Source organism: Pelodiscus sinensis, chromosome 14 (assembly GCF_052426305.1).
Source record: "Pelodiscus sinensis isolate ZL-2025 chromosome 14, ASM5242630v1, whole genome shotgun sequence".
NCBI lineage: Eukaryota > Metazoa > Chordata > Testudines > Trionychidae > Pelodiscus > Pelodiscus sinensis.
In genome coordinates this window covers 3,537,685-3,560,000 of record NC_143065.1, presented here as the reverse complement: position 1 = coordinate 3,560,000, position 22,316 = coordinate 3,537,685, and the positions used below count along the sequence as shown (strand labels likewise).

Below are 22,316 nucleotides of genomic sequence, written 5' to 3'. Positions count from 1 at the left end.
GCCCTAGGAAACCTTTTGTGAACGGGGGTTGTGCATTTTAGATTGCCATGATTTGAACTGGCACGAACATTTTCTGCCTCATCAAAGCAGATGAAACACGACACAGAAAGGAGGAAGCGAACCCGCTCCGTCCGTCCTTAACTAGACCACACCAGCTCCTCTTCTAGGAGGTTAGAGGGATTACGTACCCATGTGTGACTTTTTCTTTCCTCCTTGGGTCCCTCAGACCTGTTGATGACACCTTGTCCCGAAGCGCAGAGCTCTACCCAGCTAGCTGTGTAAACGGCTTGTGTATTTCGCATTATCATCCAGCTATCTGGAGGCTATGTAGATTTTCTAAAGATCTAATGAATAAACAACCAGCAAGTGCTGGCGGTGTCATTTACATTGTTAATGCCTACATGTGTATAATAAATATGCATTTGTATGTCTTCAAATAAACTCTTTTTAGTTTCTAACCTGTGGTGTTTTGCGAGAAACCAGCTTTCTTTTCAGTTTCCTGGCTGGGTGGGAAAGGGATAAACGCATGAATGTGCTTTAAATACGATTTGCAGTCGCGGTGGAGACAGCTGGACACATCGTGGGTAAAAACGCCCCCGCTGCAGCCCCGCAGAAATGTTATAAGGGAACCACACGAGTCAGAGGCGAACCTGAGTGGGGCGGGGTTCCGAACTGCTGGGAGCCAGGCGCACCCCTAATTTCGCCATAAGAACTTGCCAGGGTTTAAACACCCGAACAATCGAACGACACCAGCTCAGCTCTCGGCATCAGTCTGGAGATGCAAAGAACAATTCCGAGCCCGATTGTCAAAGACACCCGCTTGCTTCTCCCTCCAGGAAAAAGTTTGCAGAGGCGGCTGCTCGCTCTGTGCGTTTCAGACAAACGACTTTCCCTCCATACCTCTGTAGAGGGCATCCCTGACCAGATTTCTTGCACCCGGGCATGTCAAGCCGGCTTCTAGTGCTTTGAACTGGGGAGCTTGGTTTTCCTGTGCATCGGATGCAACCCTGCGCTTCGCTGGAGGCTACTTACTGACACCCCGAGCTGGAGACTGGACGTTCATTTGCTCCTCGCTCCTACTGCTGAAAGTCTGAGCCCTTCTCCCCCCCCCCCCTTAATTCACCCTGGGAGGGATCAACTCCCCCCCCCCCCACATACACACACTCGCTCTACAAACTAGGTGCCACTTTCTTACACCGCTTGATGGCAAATGTCTCATTTTCAGCGTGCTAGATCTGGCATACATTATTTTAATTAAGTCTATGGCGATTTACTTTCCTCTGAGATCCATTCCACGGTGCAATTAGGAACGTATTGGTGCTAGCACATATGAATATTCAGGAGGGTGTCAATTAATTAGCAGACAGAGGAATCTCATTATGATGCTCAAACCCCTTTTAGTGCTAAGCAGAATTAAAGGGGCATTTGCCAATGTGCTGGATTAGTGAATATTTTATTGTGCACTCATTTAACTTCATTACCATCGCACTTATACTACCCTCTGATTTTATTAATTAAATTGCTCATTAATTTGTCCAGAAAGAGGGATAAAAGTTTTATGACACCGCAGCACTTGTGTAGACCTCTTGGCAAAGCAAACTTCTGTACTGCCCTGCCACCCGGTAAGAAAGTAATTTACCACGGCCAGGGAGGAATTTATCAACACAGTACTTGAGTCTACTTACCTAGCGCTACCTTTCATAAATACTTCTCTATGCAGGAGAAAGCGAGTTTACGTCCTGGGCAGTGTATTACATTTGCACGCCACTTTGCAACTCTACAGTCGACACGTCTGTTTTCTGTAAGGCGGGAGGGGGGAGTTACCGTGAATTGGAAGTATTGGCTACAGTGACTCTCACCCCCTTGAAGTCTTTTTATAACACTTTAACAGCTAGAGGGACACCACTCCCCAGCCCCATCCGATTAACCCGTTAATCTCTGTAGCAAGTGGACCAAGATAAATTGTCTCTTGTTTTCCAAAGTTGCTGGGCAAAATAAAACCAGATGTTTCTGGAAGATGTGGAGACAAAATTATTCCTTTAAAGACAAGTCAAGGGGGACTCGCTCTAGTAGCGGTCCTTTTTCTCAAGCGGTCTCAGGTAAAATAAAATACTATTGCTGATCAAAAGACACAGATAGCAGTCTCAGGTTTGCAAGACTGCACTCCTTGTTTGATTAGGCAACACTTTTTAATTTTTCCAAGGATCATTGTATTAAGAACAACTATTTTTTTAAATGTCCGTGGGATATTGTGCTTTAGAAAAAACAAACAAAAATCCCTTAGAAATGTTTAATATTAAATATTCATCGGATTTAAATTCAATAGCCAGATCATCCGACAGACAAAGATGCACAGAAAGCTATAGCTAATCAGCCCCATGGATCTTCACACAAGAGGGAACGACCCAGTGCCACTAGACACTCCAGAGAGGAAAGGAGGAGATGTGTTTAAAAGTCACCTTCATTTCAACATCCAGTGCAGAATTTGCCCAAAAAGGTTAGAAAGACAAATATTAAATCTGCTTTCACAAAGGGAGCTGCTAAATAGATCCTAAATTAATATGCATGTAAAATTAATTAGCTTCATTTCGTGACATCAAAATAAGTACCTGGGAAACAAGAACACCTTCTGGGCATTTGGAACCATATGTTAGAATTATGGTTAATTGACTAATTACATAAATTAGGCATTAATTTTACAACACATCAAGTATAAAAGATATCTCAATTAATTGTGCATAAATTAGAAGGTTAAAGAGGGAGGTGTTGACAATAGAAAATGTCTCACCTCTGGCCCTTTGAAAGATTGAGCAGGACTAATCTGATGCCCTTTTGGTGCCCACTTGTATCTCAGTGGGGTAGTAACCAGGCACAGCCAAGTAAAACTGTCTAGAAATGCTGTGGGTGCGCAGATTTTGCTATTGACTCCAGGCAATCATTAATGCAAGAAGAAAAAAAGAACTACTTCATTAAAATCAATTACACATCTTAAGATTGATTAGCTTTTGTCAGGGAAAAATCTTTGTAAACCTGCCCCTGATTTTTTTCAAATGCTAAGAATATCTGCACCTGCTTGTATAATCTATTCACATAAGTCATCCCCTCCCCCACCTCCCAATGAACAGTGTTTTATTTTGTTTTGTTCTTATTTTGAAGTATTTCAAGCCCAGGCATTTGGGAAAGGAGAGCTGTGGAGACTAGTCAGCCTTATGTATTTTTACACACACACACACACACACACACACACACACACACACACACACACCTTTGTCTCCAAGTCAGAGGGGGGAAAAAAACAATTAACTTAATTGTTGTGTAGCTGAAAATTCTTGACATAAAATTGCAATCTACTCTGGGAAAAGTGGTCATGGGAGGTTTTTATTTTATTTACATATTGTCAGTTTAAAGATATTGAAAGGGAAAAGAAAATGAACCTTCAGTACAGATATCTGCATGTTTCACAAGAGAAGATTTCATAATACAACCTATTTTGCTAACACAATACTGTGCTACTGGAATGAAGGGACTTTCATTTTCAATGCTCCATGTCAAAGCTGCTGTCTTCTGGTTTTAGCCCATCTTCTTTTGTCTTAAGGGAGAAAACCCCTGTTGTTGGCCTTTGGTTTCTGTGGCAGCAGGATTAAGTTTTATGATTAACCATTTAAAAAGTAACCTTATTTAGGTTATGATTTTATTATATTATTTATCTGTTAATAGCACAGTGTAGTAACATAGGCTAGGCACACTAGAAATTCAGAGACAGACTCAGTCCTCAAGCTAAAGAGTTGACAATCTAAGACAATTTATGAAAATACAAGTAGAGTACAATGTTTTGAATAGTAACAGAATGACAGATGTCAGTAGTCTTTATGGAATGTCACCAGCTGATTTTGATTTCCGTTTTGCTGTCTTATGGCGATTTTGGAACATACATATGGGGGGGTATATATGAAAAATGCAAGTCAAGTTTTGAGCTAGCTGGAATCATGATTTTTGTTTGACAGGATTGGTTTGGGTGAATTTAAACCAGCAAGGAAGCACTGAGGACTGAAACAACCCCAGCCCATGAAAATAAGGAAAGGAAAGCTTGTCCTAGTGCATTTGGAAGGGAGTAGAATCTTACTGGTAGAGTGTAGGGGTTGGGAGGGGGGAAAAGAGGTGAAGTAAATGTCCCAATAGAAAGGAAGTAATTGATGCTACTCTTCCTCCTTTACTCAGGCAAACCTTGTGAAATCAATCGCAGGTCTGCCTGAGTAAGAAATAAAAGTCCCTTGTATGAAACCCATTGCTGTAAGTTTATACAGGGCACCTAAACAGAGATGTTAAAATATTCCATCTTCCTGCATAATTGCTAGTGATTGAAGACAGCAGAAATAAGGCCTTCCTCCTATCTCCACCTTCACCTATCTTACCTCCTGCCCCACTGCACTCCTCCCCCCCCCCCCAATTGAGTCAGACTGTACCACAGCACCACAAGGAAAAAAAAAAAAAGCCTTCCTCTAAAGTCCACAAGACCTTTTCCCATGTCTGTGGATAAATGCTCTAGACAAGGAGCCCTGGCTGTATTAGTTACAATATATCTTGAGTGCTGATGGGCAAGAAAACGAATGAAAACCTGCCACATGGTGATCTTTTTATTGAGACAAAATGTTCATTTTGATGTAGCGGTTTTGTGCAGTTGCCAGATGCTGAAAATACTTGAGGGAGATGTTGACAAGTGGATAATTGTCAGCAGAACTAAAACAGACACTTTGTTTACAGTTGAGCATGATTAATTGAGAGTAAATAAAACAGCAGCCCTGTTCATAAACTTGCTCAGCATCTCATGTTCAAAAGAGGCAATGCTCTCAAGAAAGGAACCAACTAAATGCCTCCCCATTTTCAAGGAAAGGATCATACAATGGGGTCACTAACTTAGCAAGATAATTAAAACGCTCAGTGCAGGGCACAAGCCTCTAGCTTTAAAAGGCATGTGGTTTGCTGCTGGCTTTTCTCCCTTTTTCTCTCATCTGCTGTGTTTCTAGATTCTGTTTACAGGTTAGAGCACAAGGAGGAGAATTAAAAATGCATTTAGGACTAAAGGATTTTCAGTGAATGCTGGAAAGTGCTGAGCAATTTAGAGACAATAAAAAAGTACCAGTGACCTGAAATAAATAATAGTAAAATAAGTAGTAGCATGGTAGTAACCCATATAATACTAATAAAGTATAGCACCCAATGGTCAGTAATGTAAACTAACAGAGGTTTCTAGTAATTCATATATAGCCATGTGCCAACATATATTTATGCAGAAATGCATAGAAGGTGACCTATTTAAGACCAGAGTGAGTTTAAAGCTGTTTGTACATCTTAAGCCAGTGTTTCTGCAGATATGATAGGCAGGGAAGTAGCAGCAGTCTACCACGCTCTTAAAAATCTAATTCTCTTCACTGTATCTATAAACCCTTAATTTTCACAGATTTCACAGAACTAGAAGGGACCTCAGGAGGTCATCTAGTCCCGTCCCTTGCACTCATGGCAGGACTAAGTATTAGCAATATTATCCCTGATAGGTGAGTGTCTAACCTGATCTTGAAAATCTCCAGTAATGGGGATTCTACAACTTTCCTGCACAATGTATTCCAGTGTTTAACTACTCTGACAGGCAGCTTTCCCTAATATCTAACTTAAATTGCCCCTGCTGCAATTTAAGCCCACTGCTTCTTGTCCTACCATAAGAGGTTAAGAAGAATAATTCTTCTCCCTCCTCCTGGTAACCACTTTTTTATATACTTGAAAACTGCTATTATGTCCCCTCTGTCTTCTCCTTTCCAGGCTAAACAAACTTAATTTTTTAAATCTTCCCTCATACGTCATTTTTTCTAGACCTTTAATCATTTTTGTTGCTCTTCTCTGGACATTCTCCAATTTGTCCACATCTTTCCTGAAATGTGGCACTCAGAACAGAGCACAATACTCCAGTTGAGGCATAATCAGCATGGAGTAGACTGGTAGTCCTGTATTTTGTTTCAGCTACACCAGACTAACACGGCTACATCTCTATCACTGTCTTGCTTACAGTACTTCTCCTACTTCATCCCAGCATGATGTTCACTTCCTCGCAACAGTGTTATACCATTGACTCATTTTTAGCTTGTACTGCACTATAACCCCCATATCCCTTTCCACAATACTCCTTTGTAGGCAGTCATTTTCCATTTTGTATGTGTGCAGCTGACTACGTGGAGCACTTGCTATTTGTTCTTATTGACTATTCATTTCTATCTATTTCTCCAATTTGTCCAGATCATTTTGAATTCTAACCTTGTCTTTCAAAGCACTTGAAACCCCTTCCAGCTTGGTATCATTTGTAAACTTTGTAAGTGTACTCTTCATGTCATTATCTATATCATTGATGAGAACACCTTCTATATAATTAGATAATGCAAAATAGTTAATTTGTGTGTTATCAAAACCTGGCTCAGTCTTTAACATCTGAACATGTTGAGTGACGAGTGATCCCCAGCTGGAGATAGCACAGCTCAGCCATTTGCCTTCATGAAATTGTTAACGTTTTACATGTTGGTGCACATCAGCACTGAAATCGGTCTGAGAAGTTGGGGGACAGGCAAAAAGTCATGAGAGGCTGATCACTTGGCTTTACGTCCAGACTGTGGAACTTGTGAACTTGGTTTGCTTTTGAGATCAGTTCTTGTCTCAGTTTGGCAAGTTCATCCTTCTCCTGCTCTGCTTCTTGCTGCCTGATGTTGTCTTGTAGCCTCTCTTTCCGTTTCCAAGTTGCTTTTCAAACTCTTGACGCTCTTCAGCTCTTTTCTCCGTTGCCAGCTCAAAGTGTTTGGGGAACTATTTTGTGGCTTCATGAGGGATTGTCCCCCCTTCGATGATTTTTGGATGAAGCTCCTGAGCTTTGAATTTGTATTGTCAGTTTCTCTATTTCCTCTACTTCCAACTCAGCTGCACTCTTGCAATGACAGGTCTCAAGCACTGTTTTGTTTGAAGCTGTGGAATTTTGGCTGTGTCAGCCTGGTCTTCAATGGCTTTATTGGAATTGGACTTTCATTAGTCCTCCTGCTCTGCCAATGGTAATGAGACAGAAGACATTTCTAGAAGTCTTTAGTCTGCTAACCAAAGGAGGCATACTCTGTAGTGTCTTCAAACTTCCTCCATGGGAGTGACTGGAAAGGTTAGGGGTAATGGACCCCTCTCACCACCCATGCTGGAGTTGAAGGGTATTCTCAGCATTGCTATAAAATTCAGCTCTTTGTATTTAATCCCAGGCTTGCTTTCTGTGTGCGGTTTAAGCTTGTCATGTGCAGACATGGAAGTCATCTGGATTTACCTGACCAATCATTTTCTTCACGGGTTGTCCTTAGCCAGCAATAATATATTTCAGGGACTCTGCATTCTTTTTGTGTAGCTCCACAGTCTCTTGCTTAAATTGCTTCATCTTTTCCTGTTTCTGCTCCTCTATGCTCTTTAGCTTGCTAGAGAGTCTTCCTCTTCAGCATTGTTGGCATGACAGTCATGTTCAACTTTGGGTCTGGATGGGGAGAGTTCAGTGCTCTGGGAGTGATCTTTGCTGATCAATACTTGAGTCCATTTCTCTCTCTTGCTAGGGTACTCAGCCTCCAGCAGGACTCTGCTGTACATTTTCTGCTTTTTAGTGAGTGCATCATCTTCCTTTTTGGTGGAAGTGATGGTGCATCTCTCTGCTTTGACTTTGGCCTAATATTTGCATTCCTGGGCATTCTCCTGCTGATACCCTACTTAGAGAAGTCTTCTAGATACCCTAAGAGAAGCTCCTGACGAAGCAAGAGCTTTAGCACCATTTAAGGAGACTCTCCAGGTTGCTAGAGAACCAACATCAGAGGGGTAGCGGTGTCAGCAAAACCAACAAGGGGCCTGGGATACCTAAAGAGGAACAGATTTATTTGGGCTTAAGCTTTCATGGGCAAAAACCCGCTTCATCAGATGAGATGATCTTGTGAAGAAGTAGGTGTCTGCCCTAGAAAGCTCATGATGCTACATAAATACTTTTGTTGGTCTCGAAGGTGCCAAAGGACGACTCATTTTTCAAGTCATGGACTAACATGGCTACCTCTCAGAGACTTTTCTACACATCATCATCCTTCAGAGTCTTGAAGTTAATTCAGGTCTTTTTGGTATCCTAGGAATAGGAAGATTGCAAATGAAACATTCTCACCTCAATCTTTCAGATTCTCTGAAAACTTTGACTCTGCAGTGGCAATCAAAAAGTTAACGTTTAAAAACCATTAGAAAAGAGGCAGACAAGACACAACATACCATAATGCTATATAAGCCTGAGATTTGTGACGGTCTGATGTATCTAAAACTGTTGTGGTTGAATGTGCATGCAGACCAGGCCCTGACCTTCCTCCTCCTCCAGGGGAAGACACTGAACATCTGCAGAGACACAGTTTAGTCCTGGATGAAAGAACTCCAGGGCCATCCTCTGGAGCTTGGCCAGGACCTCCAGGGCTGGGCTAAGGGTGTTGATCCAGTGCCAGGGCATGGACGGGACCATGCACAACAATCCAGTTGAGGCATAATCAGCATGGAGTAGACTGGAAGAATTCTTGTCTTGCTTACAGTACTTCTCCTACTTCATCCCGGCATGATGTTCACTTCCTCGCAACAGTGTTATACCATTGACTCATTTTTAGCTTGTACTGCACTATGACCCCCATATCCCTTTCCACAATACTCCTTTGTAGGCAGTCATTTTCCATTTTGTATGTGTGCAGCTGACTACGTGGAGCACTTGCTATTTGTTCTTATTGATGATTCATTTCTATCTATTTCTCCAATTTGTCCCGATCATTTTGAATTCTAACCTTGTCTTTCAAAGCACTTGAAACCCCTTCCAGCTTGGTATCATTTGTAAACTTTGTAAGTGTACTCTTCATGTCATTATCTATATCATTGATGAGAACACCTTCTATATAATTAGATAATGCAAAATAGTTAATTTGTGTGTGTTATCAAAACCTGGCTCAGTCTTTAACATCTGAACATGTTGAGTGACGAGTGATCCCCAGCTGGAGATAGCACAGCTCAGCCATTTGCCTTCATGAAATTGTTAACGTTTTACATGTTGGTGCACATCAGCACTGAAATCGGTCTGAGAAGTTGGGGGACAGGCAAAAAAAGTCATGAGAGAGGCTGATCACTTGGCTTTACGTCCAGACTGTGGAATTTGTGAACTAGGTTTGCTTTTGAGATCAGTTCTTGTCTCAGTTTAGCAAGTTCATCCTTCTCCTGCTCTGCTTCCTGCTGCCTGATGTTGTTGTCTTGTAGCCTCTCTTTCAGTTTCCAAGTTGCTTTTCAAACTCTTGACGCTCTCCAGCTCTTTTCTCCGTTGCCAGCTCAAAGTGTTTGGGGAACTATTTTGTGGCTTCTTGAGGGATTGTCCCCCCTTCGATGATTTTTGGATTAAGCTCCTGAGCTTTGAATTTGTATTGTCAGTTTCTCTATTTCCTCTACTTCCAACTCAGCTGCACTCTTGCAATGACAGGTCTCAAGCACTGTTCTGTTTGAAGCTGTGGAATTTTGGCTGTCAGCCTAGTCTTCAATGGCTTTATTGGAATTGGACTTTCATTAGTCCTCCTGCTCTGCCAATGGTAATGAGACAGAAGACATTCCTAGAAGTCTTTAGTCTGCTAACCAAAGGAGGCATACTCTGATGTAGTGTCTTCAAACTTCCTCCATGGGAGTGACTGAAAGGTTAGGGGTAATGGACCCCTCTCACCACCCATGCTGGAGTTGAAGGGTATTCTCAGCATTGCTATAAAATTCAGCTCTTTGTATTTAATCCCAGGCTTGCTTTCTGTGTGCGGTTTAAGCTTGTCATGTGCAGAAATGGAAGTTCCCAACCACCAGGCCAGAATTCTTGATCTAGTTGACCCGGGGAGGAGGCCGCTGAGTAGACAGCTTGGCAGGCTTCCACCCGTGCCAGGTCGCCCTGGTCCTGGACCACGAGGAGCACATCATTGGCGTACACCAACAGGTCCAGCCGCAGCTCTGGATCTTGGAGCACCAACCCCGTCAACCTCCTACAGAGGAGACAGAGGAAGGGCTCGATTGCCAGAGCATATAGCTGGCCCGTCAGCGGACACTCCCGATGTACTCCCCGCCCGAAACTGACCAGCTCGGTCAGGGTCCAGTTGAGCCTGACTAAACACTCTGCAAGGGCGTACAGCACCTGGAGAAAACCCATTAAAAAGGGCCCGAAGCCAAAGGCCTGCAGGGTGCCCAGGAGATACCCGTGGTCCATCCTGTCGAACGCCTTCTCCTGGTCCAGGGACAGGAGGGCGAACGACAAGCCGTCCCTACACCCGAGCTCTAAGAGATCCTGGACCGAATACAGATTATCAAAAATGCTACAGCCCGGGACGGTGTAGGTCTGGTCGGGATGGATCACGTCCGCCAGCACGGACCGCAGTCGCAGCGAGGTGGCTTTTGCTACGACCTTGTAGTCCGTGCTGAGGAGCGAGACGGGACGCCAATTCCGTAGGTCGCGGAGGTCCCCCTTCTTTGGCAACAAGGCGAGCACCGCTCGCCTGCATGACAGAGGGAGGACCCCGCTCTCCAAGGACTCGGCCCAGACGGTGACGAGGTCCGGGCTGAGGACGTCCCAGAACACGCGGTAGAACTCCACGGTCAGCCCGTCCATGCCCGGGGTTTTATTGTTGGGCATGAGACAGAGGGCTTCTGAGAACTTGGCCAGAGTGAGAGGCAGCTCCAGCCGGTCCTGGTCGCCCACGCTGACTGTCGGGAGCTCGGTCCAGAGCGCCCTGCAGGCGTCGGCTTCGGTCGGATCCGGGGAGAACAAACTGGCGTAGAAGGCCCTGGCCTTTCCATGCATCTCCGCTGGATCCGTGAGGGGGGCGCTGTCCTCCGCCAAGAGGCAAGTGACATGTTTTTTTGCCCCCCTCCTTTTCTCCAGGGCATAGAAGAAGCGGGAGCCACGATCCATCTCCCGAAGGAGTTGGATGCGAGATCGAACAAAAGCGCCCCGCGCTCTGTGATCTTCCAGGGCCCGGAGCTCCTCCCGCTTCCCCCGGTATGCCTCGCGGAGGAGTGGATCCTCGGGGGCAGACGCCAGGCGCCTCTCAAGCTTCAAGACTTCCCGTTCCAACTGCTCTATCGCTGCATCCCTCGCCGGCTGGCGCCCCGGGAGTAGTCACGGCAGAAGAGCCGGGCGCGCACCTTCCCCACATCCCACCATCGCCGCGCCAAGGGAAAGGCGGGCCCCCGCCAGGCCCGCCAGAACTCCCGGAAGGACGCCACGAAGCCCACGTCCTCCAGCAAGCTATTATTAAAGTGCCAAAGGCCGGCCCCAGCCTCTCCGAAGTTAGAGAGACTTTCACGGCTACCAGATGATGGTCCGTGAACGGGGCCGGCCGGACGCTGGAGGAGTGGGCTCGTGCCAGATGGAATCGTGATAGGTAAATGCGATCCAACCGGGAGTGGCTCGACCGTGTTTTCCCCACCCGGACGAAAGTAAAGGTGGTACTGTCGTCCGGGTGGTGGTCCCGCCAGACGTCCACCAGGGAGTGATGTTCCACGATCTCCCTGAGGACGTCCGCCGTGGCCTGGCAGTTCGCGAGTCCTACACGGTCCCAGTCAGCGAGGGTGGTGTTGAAGTCCCCGCCCAGGACCAGGCCCTCGCGAGGATCCAGAGTGCCGAGGAAGGTGGCCGCCTGCCGATAGAAGGTGACCTGGTCCGGGCCCGCGTTCGGGGCGTAGACGTTGACCAGGTTCAACGTCCGCCCTTCCACACGGGCCCGGACGTGCAGCAGGCGGCCCGGGACAACCTCGGCGGTCCCCAGCACCTCGGGCCGTAGGGCAGGGGAGAACAGGGTGGCCACCCCGGCTGAGTGAGTGCCAAGATGGCTAAAATACACCCCGTCCCCCCACTCCAGCCGCCAGCCAGCCTCGACGGCTGGAGTCGTGTGGGTCTCCTGCAGGAAAACCGAGTACCCCCCCTCCCGAAGGAAGGAGAGCACCCGGCTCCTGCGGAGACCCGCCCTACAGCCCCGGGCATTCAATGTTGCAAAGGTGGTACAATTCATAGTGAGGGCTGGGGTAGATCCTCGCGGACAGGCGAGTCGGCGGCCTCACACAGGCCCCGCAGCAGACCGCTCCCCGACCCGAAGGTCAGGAGAGCGTCCCGAGACCTGCGGGTCTGACGGTGGGCCGCGTCGTCCTGCCTACTGGTCCCTCTCCCCTCCTGCAACAAGGCTCTAGTGGCCTGGAGGATGGAGTGGAAGTCCCCCCAGCGCTGGAGGGCGAGCTGCACCTTTCCTTTCGCCCCGCGGTTATCCGCGAGGAATTGGCGCAGCTCGCCCTTCAGCACCGAGGGGGAACCAGGATTCTCCTCCGTCCGGGCCCCCGGAAGAGACTCACGGGCCACGGAGACGGGCAAACAGGGATCCGATCCCGGACGCGGCGCCGTTACTGCTGGCACCGCGCTGCCCGCCCCCGACCCCGGCAGGGAAGGAGGCGGCGGAGGGAACAAGGCAGCCCCCAACGGGTTGGGGACCGGGGATACAAAAACGACCCCCGAAGGGCCGCCCGCAGCTAGCGGGAACGAGACGGCCCTCGCGGGGGTGGCACTGGCGGATGTTTGGGGGGCGGTAGGGACGGATCGGACAACATGACGGGGACCAGGATGGGAAAAGAAGGGGGGGACGGCAAGGGAGGGGTTACCTCCACGGCAGGGCCGGGGGGAGGGGTAGGTTCAGGGCCGGACAGTGGGTCGGGGACAGGGAATGGGGCAGAGGTGGGGGTAGGAAAGGGATCGGGAACAGGGGAGGACTTGGGGCTGCAGATGGGTTCGTAAAGGGCGGAAGCGGGAGTAAGGGGGGGATCGGGACGTGGGGGGGAAATCGGGATCCTGAACAGGGTCTGGGAAGGGGTCCCCCGTGGCATCCCACGGAGCTGCGGCGCCTCCCGAGTGGGGACTTGGGGGTCGGGAACAGAAAGGGGGCCCGCGCCGACGCCGGGCTCAGGTAGGGAGGTCGGTATTAATGCCTTTGCGTCGGCCTGGATGGCATTTTCTGCTGGGCCCCCAACGGGAAAGGGGGATGACTGCCCCGCCTCAATTGCTGGAGATGGGGCACCCCCAACCCCGGGACCCAGCCGCTCGGCGCCAGCCGTCGCCCCTGAGGGCTCGGCGGCATCCGTTCCGGCGCTCGAGTCGGCCGGGCCAGTGGGCAGTATCAGGGGCGCCCCGAGTGTGAGGACGGGGTCAGCCACCTGGGACACGGGATCAGGAAGAGGAGGGGGCGGTGCCATAGAGTCGCCGCCCAGACCGAGGCCCGCTGGTGGAGGGTCGTCCTCCCCCTGGGTGAGCGGGGTCAGACCCAGGGCCTCGATCTCCTCGAAGATGGAGCTAAGCTCCATCCCCTCGGCCCTGGAGCCTTCCCCTCCGGCCGCCGAGGCAACAATTACCTCAGCGGGGACGGAGGGGGGCTCAGTTGGAACCGGGGCCGGGGGGGCTCCACCCGAGGCCTCCTCGTGGAAAAGCTCCGCGGGGGGGGGTGTCGTCGTCCCCCCTCGCCGCCGCGGCTTCCTCGGCCGGCGCCTCCCGCTGATGCTCGTCGGGGACGCTCTCGGCAGCGCCGGCCCCCCTCGGGATCCTTCGGAGGGGGGCCTTCCCGCCCTCCTTATCGGAGGGGGGAGATTGGGCCCGCAACCGGCGGGCTTTGCGCTTGCCCCCGATGAGCGTCCAGCCCTCCGAGGTGGAAGTGGAGGGCCGGTCAGAAAGGGCAAGGCCGGGGGGCACTTTTGGGGTTCGGGGACAGCGTTGTGGCAAGGGTGGGGAAAAAAGGGGATACCTCCACCCAGGGAGGGCCCTCTCCCTCGCCCTGCGGCAACTGCGCCACCCTCTCCTCCTCGGGCCCTGCAGTGACTGATCGAATAGAGGTGGGGCCCGCCTGCCCGCTCGGGCACGCCAGGGGGGATGCCTCTGGCTCCCTAGCAGGGCCGTCGGTTGGAGGAGGGGCGGCCGCGGATCCCGGACTACCAGGGGGGCCGGTGGTGGTAGGGCCGGTGCCCTTACGGGCTCCGGGGGGCCCAGACGCCTCCTCCGACCGGGCCAAGGGACAGTCCCTCCGGACGTGCCCCATCGCCCGGCAGAGGAAGCACCGCGTCTCCCCCGAGGAGTAATGAATCTGATAGTGGGCCCCCTGGTAGGGCACCAGGAAGGACCCCTCGAGCGCCTCCCCGCCACGCGCCGCCGGCAGCAGCTGAAGCTGTACCTGCCGGCGGAAGGATAGGACGTGGTGGAGGGCGGGGTCCTTACAGCCCAACGGGAGAGGGCTGATTGTTGATATAGGTTTCCCCAGAGTGGAGAGGGAGGGCAGTAGGGCGGCATTAGGGAGGAAGGGCGGGACGGAGGTGAGGACCACCCGTACGCCCAGGTCCTCCAGTGGTTCGAGGGGCACGTGCACGCCCCCCACCGCCAGGCCCCTCTCCACCGCCTCCTGGGTGGCGGCCTCCGAGGCAAGGAAGAACACCGCCTTGCCGTACATTTTGGAGGCCGCCACCACGGCCGAGGCCCCCACCACCCTCGCCAACGCCCGCACGTATGTTTCCATGTGGGGCGAGGCGGCGACCAGGAGGCAGCGAACGCCGTGCCTCCTGGTCATGGTGGGAAAGGGGCCCCGGCCACCAGGGATGGAGCTGGAGGCGGCAGTCGGGGCCGATGACGGGGCAGGTGAGGGGGCGGCAGCGGCCACCTGGGCGTACGCTCTGGGGGTCTTGATTGTGTCACCCCCAGAGCTGGTGGAGGGGACAGCAGGGGAAGGAGGGGCTGCGGAGGGCGGGGCGGCTTTGGCTGTGGTGGATTTGGCCTTTGGGGCTGGGCTTTTGCCCTTTTTCTTCCCCCTCCCTTTTTTCCGGCCGAGGTGATGGTTGCTCCCGTGTCTGAGGGAGCGGCGGCCGTGGCGGCGGCGGAGCTCGGGCCTAGGGTCGGGAGGTCAGCCGCAGCAGTTGTTGGGCCTGGTGGTAGCGAGGGGGCCGTGGTAGGGACTGCCTCCATCATGGAAGGGGGTAGGAAGGAGGCACAGATAACAGGAAGGGGAGCAAGGGTTCACCGCTCCTCCCCACCAGACAGCAGGCGAGGGAGGAGGGTGTCTGAAATGGAGGGGGTGGGAGAGGGGGAGGGCGCTGGTTTTGGGGAGGGCAACTGAAGATATGGGGGGGGAGTTAGCAGCCTCACCTCCCTGCTGAGACTGTAGCAGAGGAGGAGGGCGCTAATACAGGGGCGGGGGCACGCAAGGGAAGGGGAGGGGGGGGGGCGTATAATTGGGAGGGAAGGGGAGAAGGGGAAAAAGGGGGAGCAACTACTCCCTCCCGCCGACTGGTTGCTGGGAGGGAGAGAACCAAAAGGGGCGGATAGAGCAGGGGAACCGAGGGGCCAGCAACCCCTCCTCCCCACAAGGCTGAAAGCGGAGGAGGAGGGTGCCGGCAGGGCAGACAGGGGGCAAGGTAACGGGTACAGGGCGGGGGCCGGCTCCTCCGGCTGGACTGGGATACAGGGGGGGGGGGGTTATGGGGCCGTTGGGGAGGTGCAGTGAACAAGGGGGCTAACTAAAAAGGGGGGGCACAAGCGCTCAGGGCAGGGAGGGGGCGAGGCAATTCGGGTGGTGCTCAAAGGCTGGAGGGTGGCTGGGGGGGTGGGGAGGGATAAAATGGAGGCAAACAACAGCTGGGTGGGGCGGGGCACACACTCTTGGGCTGGCTGGGGCAGGGGCGTGGCAGATGACTTTGGGAGCAGGTGTGGTGGGTAAGTGGATTTGGGAAGGGAGGGAAGGAACCAAACTAAGCTAACAGGGAGGGGCAGGCAGTGGGGGAAAAAACCAAGCTGCTGGGCTAGGGTGGGTGACCGGGGGTAAGGGTGGCCCCCCAGCCTGATGTAGCTGAGGGAGGGGGGCCCAGTCCAGAAGAGGGGGGAGGGAGCACACCCACGAGCGCTGTGTGGGGCTCAACCTCGCCCACCGCTGCAGCAGAGTCCCAGGTGGCAGGCAGGGCAGCAAACCCCACCAGGAGGAGAAGAGACAGTCCAGGTGGTAAGGGGTGGTGGAGGGGGCGTTGGGGGTGGTGGCAGCGGGTGGGGTAGGGGGGGCAACTGGACTGGGGGGAGGGCTCTGAGCCTCTCCCCCAGCCCCCCTTTTAACAGTTCAACTCACCACCACCCCGGAGCGGATTGAAAAGCTCAGTTTGTGAACAAACCCCCTCCACAGTTCTCAGTGGTTTCCTCTTCTCCCCCTCAGCGGGGTGCAGCAGCAGCAGTGGGCAGGCAGCAGCGGAAGGCCTCCGGGTGGTGGGTGCTGGTGGGGTGGTCCTCCTCCTCTGGAGCAGTGGTGGAGGGGAGAGGGAGGGCAGCTGGCAGGCCCCCCCTTCTCCCCCCAGACAGCAACAGCAGCAGGTGGTGGTGGGGTGCAGCGACGTCCGGGGAGCAGGCCTCAGCAGACGGACAGGCGGGTAGGCAGCTGGGTGGGGAGGGCTCCGGCTGGTGCAGGAGCAGGAACCAGCGGGGTGGGGGAGAAGGAAGAGAGCAGCCCCTGCACCCCGCTGCCTCTCCTCCTTCCCACGAGTGGAGTGGGGCGGGGAGGGGCTGCCCGCTGATCCTGAGGTGGAGGAATCCCTCCAGGAGCTGTTTTGGGCACAGTCTAGCCCCTCCTCTTCACCTGACAGGAAGTCAGTGGGCAGGGCTCGGACTATAAGTAGCCTGGCTGAGAGCTTAGTCTGGGCCTAGTCTCTGGAGGAGCTAGAGGTCTGTGGAGAGTGCCCTGTCTGGTAGGCTGAGACCTGCCTCAGGCTGCTAACTGTCTCCGACCCAGAGACCTGCTCAGAACTCCCTGACTGGGAGGCAGAGACTTGGCTGGGCCCTCCAACATGCCTACTGTCTGACCCAGAGGCCTGCCCAATGCTCCCTGTTGGGAGACAGGCGCATGGCCCGGGCCTCCGAGTGCGACTAGCCCGAATCCTGACGCCAGCCCGTACCCTTGGACCGTGAGTGCTTGCTGGACCTGCAAGAACCACCACTTGGGCCTGACCCCGAGGACCAGCTGGACCCCGAGGACCAGCCAGGACAACCCTGCCTGCTGAGGTCAGCCAACCAGCTGGAGCCATGGGACCTGAAAGCAGCTGAGGACTGGACTGGAATGCTGGGACCCCCTTGACCATCTGAGACCATCCTTGACCCCCTATGTGACCTGCCAGAGACTCAGATACCTGCTAAGGGGGGGAGAGGAAGTGGCCCAGGGGTTGGCAAGGGCTGGTAAAGGCCCTAGGCCGGCACGTTGTGGGCTGGAACCCCCACTGAGCCCATAGCAGCTGCTCTGCTGTTTCTAGGGCCCTGGGCTGGGGTGCAGTAGAGTGGGCAGGCCTGCGCCCCCTCTCCCCTGCCACCTACCTGCTGGGTGGCAGTCTCCCCCTCACCGCTACCGCAGCTGGGCCGCCTGCAACCCTCCTGAACAAGGAGACCCGAATCCTGCATGTGTTTGCTGCCACGCTCTGAACCAGGGCCTGACTTTCCCCCTTACCCAGACTGTGTGTTGCCCTAGGGCTAAGGCTCTCTGTACTGCTAGCCTGAACCAAGGCTGGGCCCTATAAACTATTGTTTCAACTGTGATGGCTAAACTGTTACTTGATGGCCCACCCTGAACCGGGGTCAGGGCCCTCTTCATTAAGGGCTTATTGCCCCTGCCTGAGAGAAGCCTCAAGTGGAGTGAACTTGGGGTGGGTTGGTTGTTGCCCCGCCCTGACCTAGGGCCAGGGCTCACCTGTTTGTTTGTTGCCCCTCCTGGAACAAGGTCTGGGCTTCCGAACTTGGAACTGTGTGTGTGGGGCCCGCCCTGCCCCACGGCCTCTTGAACTGCCTGTTTTCTGCCTGCCCTGCCCCGCCCCAGGGCCAGGGCTTTGTAACTGATACAACCGTATTGAACGCTTCACCTCCGGCCCGGACCTGAAGCAAGGCCGGGCATGTGAACGTTTGACTCTTGCCCCATCCTGAGCAAGGCGGGGTTGTGGGACTATTGACTTGGACTATTTTAAGTGGCTGTGCAGTGGGGCAGACTAACCCCTCCGGAAGGCCTACCCGGCTTACAGTGGCCACCTGCCAGGTGAACTCCCTCCTCCCCACCAACTGGCTTACAAAACCACTGGGTGTTAGCCAAATTCAACCGCTGCCTAGCGCCGAATCCGGTGTGCCTTTCTCACAGGAGGAGTGCTACTGAAAGTAGAGTGACTCCTCTGATTTAAATTAGGGAAAATAGACTTCTGCAGTGGTGTTAAAATGATCAAGACTGAGGGTCAGGTGACTTTAACTCACATGGAAGGTCCATCTCCTAGGGTTGTTCTGGCAGAGGATGTTGTAAGCTTCATACTATGGAAAGATAAGCTAAATAGAAAGCGTGTGAATTTACTGAGCATTTTTGAGTGTCGTTGACTGATTATTAGGGAGACAAAGTAGCTCACTTAATACCTTTCTTTACATTTTTTTGGACATGCTCAAAACAAACAACCATTGTAAAAGAGAGAGAGGGAGACTAAATTCGACTTTCCATGGTGACATTTTTTTCCCCCCTGCCATCAATGATATTTACACAACAGACAAGAGAATTTTTCACCATAGGACGGTCAAACACAATCTTATTGGCAGTGTGTCCTGTGACTGCTATAGTTTTACACTATTGCCCTCCTAACTGTTGAATAATTTGTCATAAACTACTAACAGACAAGTGATTAGCTGTGACAGGATAATCTCACTAATTTGGATCATGCTTTGCCTTTTTGCCTCCACTCCAAGTAAAAATCCATGATGACTTCTTTACTCCCTCCCTGATTCCGTCCTCTTTCTTTCCTCCACATTCATTTTTGTATTCATTTTCTGCCTGTAGGGATAACATATTAATGTATTGAAAATGATTCCTCCAAATGGAAGTGACTCCCCATAATTTGTTCCCCACAACTTAAAGTGTTTAGATTTATTATTATTATTATTATTATTTAAGATTGTTAAATGTTTAGATTTATTATTATTATTGCCCCTTTAGAATATAATGTATTAGGTCATGTAACTTAGAACTGTTAAGAATATAATCCTATGTAGCCAGAAACAGGCCCCCCCCCCCCTCCCCGTGCTCCAGGGCATGCTCAAGCTTGTGCAAGGGGCTGCTTGAAATTGACATTGCAGAGATACATTGTAACAATGCATTGTCAAGCCACTAACTCTGCTATGGGAGCCAAGCCCTGTAATTGACTAAGGGCAGTGTTACATAATTGATGCTCGTTCTCTGTAAAACATTGTAACTTTACTCAGCACTCAGAATGTTTTAAGCAATACCACCCAGAAACTTTTGTAACTACAACTTTTATTATTATACAAAATACTGTATGGGAAACATTAATTAGGAAATGTATGTGTGTGAGAGAGAGAGTGCTTGGACGATGAATGAATGGTTCTGAGAGGTGCCAGCCTGAGAATACAGCAACAAAGGGCTGAAGAAGGCGTCAGGTGCCAGTGCAACCAAAAGGTGTCAAGTGGAGAAAACCAAGTACTGGAGGTCCACCCGATGAGATCACTGACGAGCACCTGGCAGCCACCCTGGAGACATCAGCATGATGCAGCCATTTCCATAGACTGGCATAGGAAGAAATTCCTATAAGAACTGGACTAAAAAACTATGGAATCAGAGTCCAAGGTTCTGCTGCCAGCCTACCAGGAGCTTCAGATGCGCATCTGATCAGGACTTTGCTCCCCACTCCCATCACTTGTGTACAGAATACCTGGCCAGTAGTCTGTCACAAGCAACTTCCAGGCTGGTAACTATAACAAATACACAGAACCTGAATGAATGGATGAATGAATGTTTATATGTATATGGGTTAAGTAGTTAAACAATGTTGTTTGCTTCTATCTTTTCTTTATTTTTTTATTATTATCTTTACAATAAATGTGGCTTTTTGCCTTATCCCCCTCATAAGATCCTGTTTGCTTTTATTTGGTATAACATGCCCTTCCCCCATTTGTAATCTGCCTTCACTGCCACCTCCAACACATAGTTTAGTGTAAGATGCAGCTCTTATTTGTCTGTGCAGCTCACAAGTACCCCAGGGTGCTCTCCAAAATCTGCAATACTCCAAAGGAGGTATGGGGGCTGTGGCAAACCGAGCACAGTATCCTGGATGCTTTAAGCCCCCAAGGTGCCCATGAGCATGGATGCAAAAAGAAAAGCTCCTTTTAAGGAGCAGATCTGTCCTTTTCTCCTGAATCAGAATGATGGGCATTTGAGGGACAAAGCAGCAACCCAAGATCCTCAGTACAGGTGTTGCAACTCTTTTTAGAAGACACAGCAGCCAAGTGGAGAAACTTTTGGGTGAGTCAGAGCTCCTAAGGATCTTTCCCGCAGACATGGAGAAATTAGTGGTATATGTATCCCATCGCTGGTAACATTTTCAGCCCCTGGGCTATAGTTGTCAACCACATGCCTCAAATCCAGGACGTTATTTTTCTGTTAACTCAACTCACAGTTGATTAACTTGGATTCTCAAAGAAAGTGGTTTGGTTCTGTGTATCCGAGGGGGATAAGGAAACCATGCTGGTTATGTTTAGGTAATCTTTTGCATCTTCACACTGATGTACGGGAAAGGACTGGCACGGGGAAAGGACTTGATATAATTTTCAAGTCGCTTCACCCTACGTAAATTAGCCACAGATCTTAACCCAGCTGCATACACAAAACAGACTAGACATATGTAAAGCCCTCATGGACAGATTCACAGCAGATGTGAATGGTCATCACTCAGTTGAAGTTAATGGAGCTTCTGCAGCAAAGGATCTTCCCCACAAAATGTACTATCCTCTAATTAAATTGTAGACTTAGGGTGTGTGTCTGTCAGCTCCTTTATCTCCCAGGGAAGTGGAAGTGCTTGTATCAAAGACCTTGCACTTCTATCTGGTTTATTCTTACTTCTGCCAATGCTTTCAGACGCATCAGGAGGGGAAATAAGTAGAAGTGATGGGAGCCCACGTGACAGATTGAGTATGCATTCTCTGTGGGGTGTTCTTAGACATTCACCCTCTTCGGTTCTCTGGCCTTTGGGCATCTGCTTGGTGGTGTCCTCTGAGTAAGAGAAAAGCCAGTCAGGTACAGTGTCCTGAACTACTCTGCTATGATGACCTGGTAGGGATGATTGGGTAATTGTAGGGATGATTGGGTAATTGTGTAACTGATCCTTCCAAGTATCTCTGGCCAAGAACCTGCTTCTGGGAAGAGAGGGCACAAGTGAAGAAATTCAGAAACTCTGAAGGTAGCATTTGTAGAGGTCTTCAGCGGGGCATGAATCCAATGGCACTGAGAGAGTCTGTCCTGAGTTCAGTTGATGCTTCATTGACTTGAACTCCTTGATCTGGAGTGAGGCCTGAGAGAATGGTGTCTCTTTCATGCTGCTGAGCAAGACTTAAATTGGTTGGAGGTGACAGCCACTTTGAGGTAAGGGGGTAGCTGTCGGGGACAAAAGAATACAACTCAAATATTTTGGCTTCCGGCAGAACCCCTTATAAAATTCTGTTTTCCAACCTTTCCAGGTCAGATAGGTTTAGATAATATTCTATAGTTTTGATTATCTGATCCCTTTGAGGTCAAACCATTATTTATAAGCACATATATGATTATAATGCATGATCTAGTTTCACATTTAGTGGTATTTATCTTCGTGTGTTCCCATTGCGTGGATTTCAGCAGATTGGCGTATTATTCATTTAGATGTAGTTGATTCCTGGTGTAGTAAGAAGGGTTCTTCTGTTGTCCTCCCCAGCTGATTCTGTATCATGATAAATTGTCTACCTTTCCTTTTGCGCTGCGCACACCCAGTATGCATGTATTTGTAAAGTAGAACTTTGTTTGACGTCGTTATATTAATGGTCAGAAATGACATGGACCTAATCACTAGCACACAGAACATGTAGACTGAATTAACAGAATGTATTAACATGCCGGAGAAATATTTGGTAATGAGAGACACACAAAATTACTGTGTATATAGACTATTATAATACAGCTAACTTAATTTATTCTTCGCTATTCATAAGAGTACATTTTCACTTTTTAATTTAACATATGACAAGACCTTTTAATTAAGGTGGCATCTAAGTATATTCATATACTGCAAAATCCACAAATGAATAAAACGTAATAGCACCGTAAAAACTATGGCTATAAGGCCTTTACCAACACCAACATTGCAGCAAAGGTCTTTAAAATTGTCCACATGTCAGAAAT

The 22,316-nt window shown here is 50.5% G+C and overlaps 1 long non-coding RNA gene and 1 pseudogene across 1 annotated transcript in view; one reads left to right on the top strand and one right to left on the bottom strand.

The window, feature by feature from the left end:
- LOC149523568 (uncharacterized) overlaps nucleotides 1-22,316 on the top strand; it is a 174,044-nt gene that overhangs the window by 133,587 nt on the left and 18,141 nt on the right. The gene's annotated exons all lie outside the window — the stretch shown is intronic.
- Nucleotides 6,741-7,881, bottom strand: LOC142818363 (targeting protein for Xklp2-B-like; annotated as a pseudogene).